Source organism: Cynara cardunculus (assembly GCF_001531365.2).
Source record: "Cynara cardunculus var. scolymus isolate 2C chromosome LG 2, CcrdV1, whole genome shotgun sequence".
Classification (NCBI taxonomy): domain Eukaryota; kingdom Viridiplantae; phylum Streptophyta; class Magnoliopsida; order Asterales; family Asteraceae; genus Cynara; species Cynara cardunculus.
Genome location: NC_037529.1, coordinates 19,868,147 through 19,875,606, shown reverse-complemented (window position 1 = coordinate 19,875,606; position 7,460 = coordinate 19,868,147). Strand labels below are relative to the sequence as shown.

Here is a 7,460-nt window from a genome sequence, read left to right as displayed (position 1 = left end):
GAAAGGATAAGGCTGTGTGATTGTTGCTCCAATAACGTCTTCAATTGTAATAAACAATCCATATGATCTAACCAAACTTTCCCTCCTTTATGATGAACAACATCCCCAACCTACAAAAACGTGATTGAAGAACAAGATTATAAGATTTTATTAAGTTCCATAATAATCTTGTAAGATAAATGATTAAACTTTATATCTACATCTTTCGATTATTGTGCTTTTTATAAATGAGTTCATGGTATCGCAAAGTTACCTGTAATGAAGCTGTTGTGCAACCTGGCCCGACTACTCCTTTTTGTCATTGTTTGGTCATATTAGTTAGAATTTAGTGGGTTCATCTAAAATTATCCGTTAGGAAAACATATACAAAGTAGCCTCTTGTTCATACTCACCGCAGCTTATCAGGGAGAGATTCTCCAATTTCCAACATGTCTCTATTTTGGACGTGCATTTTCTAGTGTAACTGCTTCGCAATTTCCCTGGGTAAAGTTATTGAGAGAATATCCTGTTGCAAAGGTCGCAGATGTAAGTTCTCTTCTTGAAACTAATAATATAATAGAACTTAAAACAATTTGAACCTATACTACCAAATTATAGTGCCTGTGAGTGTATTGTCTACTAATTAATATGCTATCATGGTATAAGGAGTTTGAAATCCAAATAATTTATATGCTATCATGGTATTAGCCTATTAGTGACATATGTGAGGAGAATAGGTTGAACAAAGCACATTACTGACAGTTGGTGGTTAAGGAAGAAAAACTAAGACTAGTGTAGAACAGATAAGTCACACATGTAAATACAATAGAAGAGAAGAAAGTTTAGAAAAATTACGACTATCTACCCTCAAGTTTGATATTTGTGTTCTAAACATTCATGTGCCAATTCGTATTCCAAAAGACAGGTTCCTAATGACCCTTGATTTTGCAGAATTAAGCAAGTGTTCATCAGCATCAGCATCTGGTAGCTTTTAAAAGAACCAAAAAAAAAGGGATGTACATGATGATGTAAAATTATATATATATATATATATAAACTTATTAATTTGCTGCTATAGATTTTAATTAACTAAATAAGAATGCCATCTCTGCCTGCAAGCAAATCCTTTCTCTCTTTCAATCCAGATATGCCTGATGTATGTGTTTAAAATTCCACCACYTTTTCTTCTTCCTGTATTCCGGTGGCGGCAACTCTGTTCCAACCAAATTCCGTCATCATTTAACTATATAGTAAACGATAGAAAACCCGATTCTTCTGATGTAAAACTAGAATACAAGTGTGTTATAGTTGATCAAAAAGACCAAACTGACCTCCTTCAGGATAGATCGAGTTGTAGTGCACCTCAGCCCAAAAGCTCAAGAATATGACTAATGATAGATGCTGGTTTGTGTGGATTTCTAAAAAGTGGATGATTAACTGGTTTGTGTGGATTTCTAAAAAGTATTACGAACCCAAGATTCCACAATCTTCCAAAAAGCAACCAAAGTAATTATCCTCCCTTTAGTAAGGAATTTTAAAGTTCACAATAGTTGGAATCATTAGATTTTGTGGAAATTTGCAGCCTAATTTCTGAATTAAAAGGATTAGCAACCATGAAGGAGTTCTATGGTCAATTGACACCTCCAGCAGAAAGACTGGAAAAGAACATAGATAGCATGTTGTCAACTTTAGGTAGCTATGTTCATCTATTCCCATTGGGAAACTTCTAGTCATCTGTAATACTAATACCCTTTGGTCAAAAATGGGTTTCACAGCTAGAGATTTAGGTACAAATTTGCCATAATAAGATGGAGTGATGAGTAAGATGCCTTTTCCTATATATGCACATGAAGAGAGAGAGAGAGAGAGAGAGAGAGACTCGAGAGTTTACACTGTTGTGACTTATTCCACTACTTCCATTGTTCAAATTCAGTGTTCCATTAGCAATACACTGAATAATGCAAATACTATTATCTAGATACATATCAGTTTAGGTCGATAAAATGACATAGATCATCACTATGATAATATGATTTCTTTAAGAACTTAAACTGCCACTGTCTCCGTCCCAGAAAGATAAGAAGAAATARAATTCTTTTCTGTTGCAGATCATACAAATACATTTTTTATTTGTAGTTGCAAGACTGCAACAGTATGCCAGCCATGGATATGGAACTTAAGACTAATTCTAAAATGGAGGAAGTAAAGGATGGGCCAATGCCAATACCAATGCTAGGTCTTCTAACAAGTTTTAATCAACAAGATTTATTGAGTTACCATTTAAAGAGAAACAATCAGCTCCTAAGTTCCAAATAAACTTTTGAGGCCAAACCTAAATTTGGCTTGTATACTATTTACCAATTTGATGCAAACGATCTTCTTTCTGTTATACATGCTATCAAGTTTTCGTGACTTCCTGCATCTATTAGCCTCTTTACCTTTGAAGAGGTGAGTGCATCTAATATACTGCCCCTTTCTCACAAAAGAATACAAAATTTATCAAATGATTCAGAGCCGATTAACTTTTTACCAAACAAAAATCATCTCTGAGTTAAATTGTCACAGAATTCGTATCGAGACTAAGAGAATATTAAACTAATTGTAGTCAATGAAAATGTTACCTATAAGCAGAAGGATCGTCGTYTGATGCTTTGAGATTTCAGGGTAGAGTCGATCGATTGCAAACAGTGAGGGAGAGGGAGGAGTCGATCAACTTCCTGAGTTCCTTCAAAATTACCGATCGTAGCTTCGTAAGTAGGTACAGGGGAGTATCGATCGTAGCTTTGTCCAGGGGAGTCGATCGTAGCTTCTTCCATGGAGTCCAGTGAAGGAAGTCGTGAAGGAGGAATGGTAAAGTAGGAGTTAACGGGCCGGGGCTTTCATAGACTCTAATATAATATTTCATGGGTTTTAAAATTCTAATATTAACCTTTGAATATTAACAGTCTTTGGGTTTAAGAAAATGGGCTTAGGATTATATATTAATAGGCTTTTCATATTTGGGCCTAAATTTGATATTAAAAATGGTTCTAAATATAATATGCTATTTATATCATTTTAAACTCTAATAGGACATTTAAAAGTGTCCTATTAGCTTTTAAACACTAATAMAACAATCAAAAATGTCTTATTAACTTTTAAAATTAACATGACACTTTAAAATGTCCTATTAATTTTTAAAATAACATGACACTTTAAAATGTCCTATTAGTCTTTTAAATAATATAACACTTAAAAAGTGTCCTATTAGCCTCTCAAATGATATGACATTGAAAAGTGTCGTATTAGATTTACATGATAGGACACAAAAGAGAGCTTAATAAGACATAAAAAATAAGAGTCCTATTAAATTAAATCAAATAGGACTCGTGAAATAATGTGTCGTATTAGACCTTTTTAAAGGACGGATCTTGAAAAGTGTCCCAAAAAAGTGTCCTATAAACTTGTTTTTGTTGTAGTGTAAGTCTTGTGTCTGCTTGTGATTTCATCATGTTTCGTTCAAACTATACTTTGTAAAAGCTTAATTTGAAAAATATATGCCAAAAATAAAATAAAATAAAGAATAGAAAAGGTCCAAGAAAACTGAAAACCGGTAACTAATTMTACATCCAAATAAAGGAAACAGAAACATATAAACAAGTATGACTGTTCATTCATGTTCTCAAATATCTTATCTCAAACCAATACACGATCTCACTCATTCTTATGTGAAGAAAAGACCCTATAGAATCATATAAAGCTACATCAATTAAGTCATGCCTATAAAATAATGGGCATACGTATTTAGTCATGCCTATAAATGAAAAAACATTCACCTGCCAATTGCATGACAAAAATGGCGCTTCAAAACACAACCCAACAGATGTAAAATTCACTTGCATTCAAATGTAGAGTTTGAACAACTCTGCTCTTAATTCAATATGCACGTATGCACACAGAAGACTTGTAAAAGTCTTGTAAAATATGCTATTTTAATAATGTTGTGTTATAGATGTCAGAAACCTATTGAATAGCAAGTGGACCACACCCATATTGTACTATAAAAATTGCATCCCCAAACAGTATTAAACAAAGGAATTAAATCTAATAGAAATTAAATAGGATAAACCATAACTTAATTAGTAATCTTTTATCTTCAAATATCAACTGTTTGCAATCGGCACTATACGAAATTTTATTTTTACGGACGACCTTTTGTACCAACAAAAAACATAAAACCGCTTACAAAGTTGGTCCGATGATGATCACTTGTCACAGGTCGTTTCCTTATACCACCAAAAGTTAAAGGACTTTTGCCGGAAATTTTTGTTGGCATTATTACAGACGTACATTGGCGGTGAAAACTGGGTAAAAATACGATTTTCTGTAGTGTGCAGTCACAGATTTATGATATTATTTTTCATGTCGAAAACAAAACAAAAAGTGGTTTGAGTTTGGACATTAAAGAAGGATGAATATGAGCTAATCTTAGGATAAAAGGATGAGATATTGAAGATAATAAATCTCACCTGCCAATCCAAGAAAATGGCTTTTGAACTTAAGTCTCTCATGTTGTCAACTTTCTGCTCATGACATTATTACATTCGTACATTAGTTGTGACTGTGAGTCATTATTACACACGTACATAACATTATGATGAGTCTTTTTCTCCATAAAATTTGGTTTTTATATTGATTACAATTTCAATGTTATTACTAAAAGGGATTCAAAAGTAACAACGGCCTGCATTATTTGCGGAGACTTAATTTTAAATCCGAACCAAAGTCAACTGTTACAAATTATTTTTGTATATATATTTTATACATCATAACCTATCAAAGCAACTGCATGTGGATGAGAATATTTGTATTTAAATTTAAGAATTTGATTACAACAAAAGCTTGACAACCAATATTGGACTTCTAAATATTAACTATACGACCAACTGTATATAAAACAAAAGGGTTTTTTAGACTGAAATCTCTGTTGAAGATCAGTCTAAAAAGTGGGTTTTTGATAGATTTACAACAATTTTTCTCGACTATAACAAATTGGTAAAAAACAAAATTTTCTATTGATTTTCGATGCAAATTTCGATGTATTGTTTCCATTGAAAAATCCATGAAGATGGGGAGGGATTTTTAACGGAACTTGGTCAACATTTTTTGTGATTTTTGATAGACTTTCAGGGATTTCTTAGAGGGATTGATTTTTGAGGGATCTTTGACAAAATAGATCTTCAAGGGATTTTGCTTTGACTGGAACTTGTTCAATTGTCGTTGACTATCTTTGACAAATTTTCATGGGATTTTAGACAGATTTCGGTCAAAAAATGTAAGTTTAAAAAAAATTAAATACTGTTATAGAATAACTGAAAAATGTTAGAAATTCTGGTTTTCGATTGCTTGGACTCCACTGAAAATCATGTATCACTTCCAGATTGAAGTATTTCGATGGTACAATCAAAATTTCAATTGGATAAAATTCAGTAGTTTTTCCGAACAAAGAGTTTTTTGTGTTATGAAATCTGTGTACTGAAAATCAAATAAGCAAACCCTCAAAAGGTCGAAAACTGCCATACATCAGTTAAATAACCGGGTTTTCAAAATAGAGTCAAAACCGGGTTTAAAATTTCAAATTCGAATTTTTGAAACATTTTTCACATAACAATATTACCCGAATAAAAAATTTCCAAGTTGAACTAGAGTCAGTTCTTCCTTGTTACGTTTCAGAGTATGTTTAAACTCTTTCCAAGAAGGAGGCAATTTGTCAATAATTATAGCAACCGAGATGGCTTCATCCATCTTCAGATTATGTTGGACAAATTGTCCCAGAATCCTCAACAATTCATGATATTGCTCCATGACAGACCTGGTATCGACCATCTTGTAATTCATGAAATTACCGACCAGAAACTTCTTGCTAGAAGCATCTTCTACCATATACTTGGATTCCAGAGAATCCCGCAATTCCTTTGCAGATTCAACATTCTGATAAACATCAAATAAAGAGTCAGACATACCATTTAAGATGTGGCCACGACAGATGTAGTCATCGTTTTCCCATTTCGATCTCTTCCTTGACACTTCCAGAGTTTCAACTTCAACGTATTCAGGCACAGGGGTACTCAGAATATACACCACTTTCAGGGTAGTGAGGAGGAAATGCATCTTCTTCTGCCATCTACGGAAATCTTACCCTTCAAATTTCGACAGTTTATCTAATTTGCTTGTCATGTTCTTCACAGATTCTTTGTCCGCCATTTTCACATAATACTTCAATCTTTGTTAGAAATTCTGGTTTTCGATTTCTTGGATTCCACTGAACGTCGTGTATCACTTTCAGATTGAAGTATTTCGATGGTACAATCAAAATTTCAATCGGACAAAATTCAGTGGTTTTTTCGAATAGAGAGTTTTTCGTGTTATGAAATCTGTGTACCGAAAATCAAATGACCAAATTGTAGCTCTTCCCTCAAACGGTCGAAAACCGCCATACGTCAGTTAAATAACCGGGTTTTCAAAACAGAGTCAAAACCGAGTTTAAAATTTCAAATTCGAATTTTTGAAACATTTTTTACAAAGGAATAATACCCGAATAAAAATTTTTCAAGTTGAACTAGAGTCAGTTCTTCCTTGTTATGTTTAAGAGTATGTTTAAACTCTTTCTAAGAAGGAGGCAATTTGTCAATAATTATAGCAACTGAGATGGCTTCATTGTAACACCTCATACCACACATTGCATGTAACACGTATTTCATACAAAAGAAATACATGTTTAAATCCCACATTGGTCCCTTAATACAAGAATCTACCAGTATAAAATACATGGTCCTAAAATTCAAAATACAAATTCTTGTACTAATCCAGTTACATTTGCCAAAACTATACAAATAATCAGTCACTCTTCATGTAGATAAACATATAGGGAAATTATTATATTTTTCCCTTTCCCTTACCATCAACACTTCCTGCAATACATATTTGAAATCACAAAACGAGGGTTAGACCGAAAGGTCTAGTGAGTTACCCTATTTATGTTATTGCAGGGAAAAAATACCAAAACTTTGTACAAAATAACCTTTCATATATATATATATATATATATATCAAATATATGAACAAGTAAGAACACAATATTAATACCAATCACCTTCCAAGCTAATAATTTCTGCTTGAAATAATATATCAACTTTAAACAGGTTTATATTAACCAAATTAACATAGTGCCACTTTTAAACCTTTTTCTGTTCAAACAAGGTTTATATAAAGTTTCAGGCCAAACCTGTTATCCCCTTTTCTATAACATTTAGACTATGATTTCCAATAAGAACTCTGATCCTAAATCTTTAAATCACAAAGAAGTAAAGATTCCAGACCACATTAATCTTAAGGGGTATGATAGTGAGAGTATTATTATATAACACACACATACAATTGCCACCCTTATATCCAAATGTACATCTCTCCTTAATATGCCACCCTTATCCCATGGTACACCT

At 32.8% G+C, this 7,460-nt stretch overlaps 1 long non-coding RNA gene across 1 annotated transcript; it reads right to left on the bottom strand.

Annotated features, from left to right (window-relative positions):
* Positions 1–29: 29 nt before the first annotated feature.
* On the bottom strand, positions 30–491 carry LOC112505671. The gene is made up of 3 exons (XR_003068428.1): positions 393–491; positions 254–291; positions 30–110 (listed from the first exon to the last, which is right to left on the bottom strand). It is a non-coding gene; the product is annotated as an uncharacterized LOC112505671 (long non-coding RNA).
* Positions 492–7,460: the final 6,969 nt, after the last annotated feature.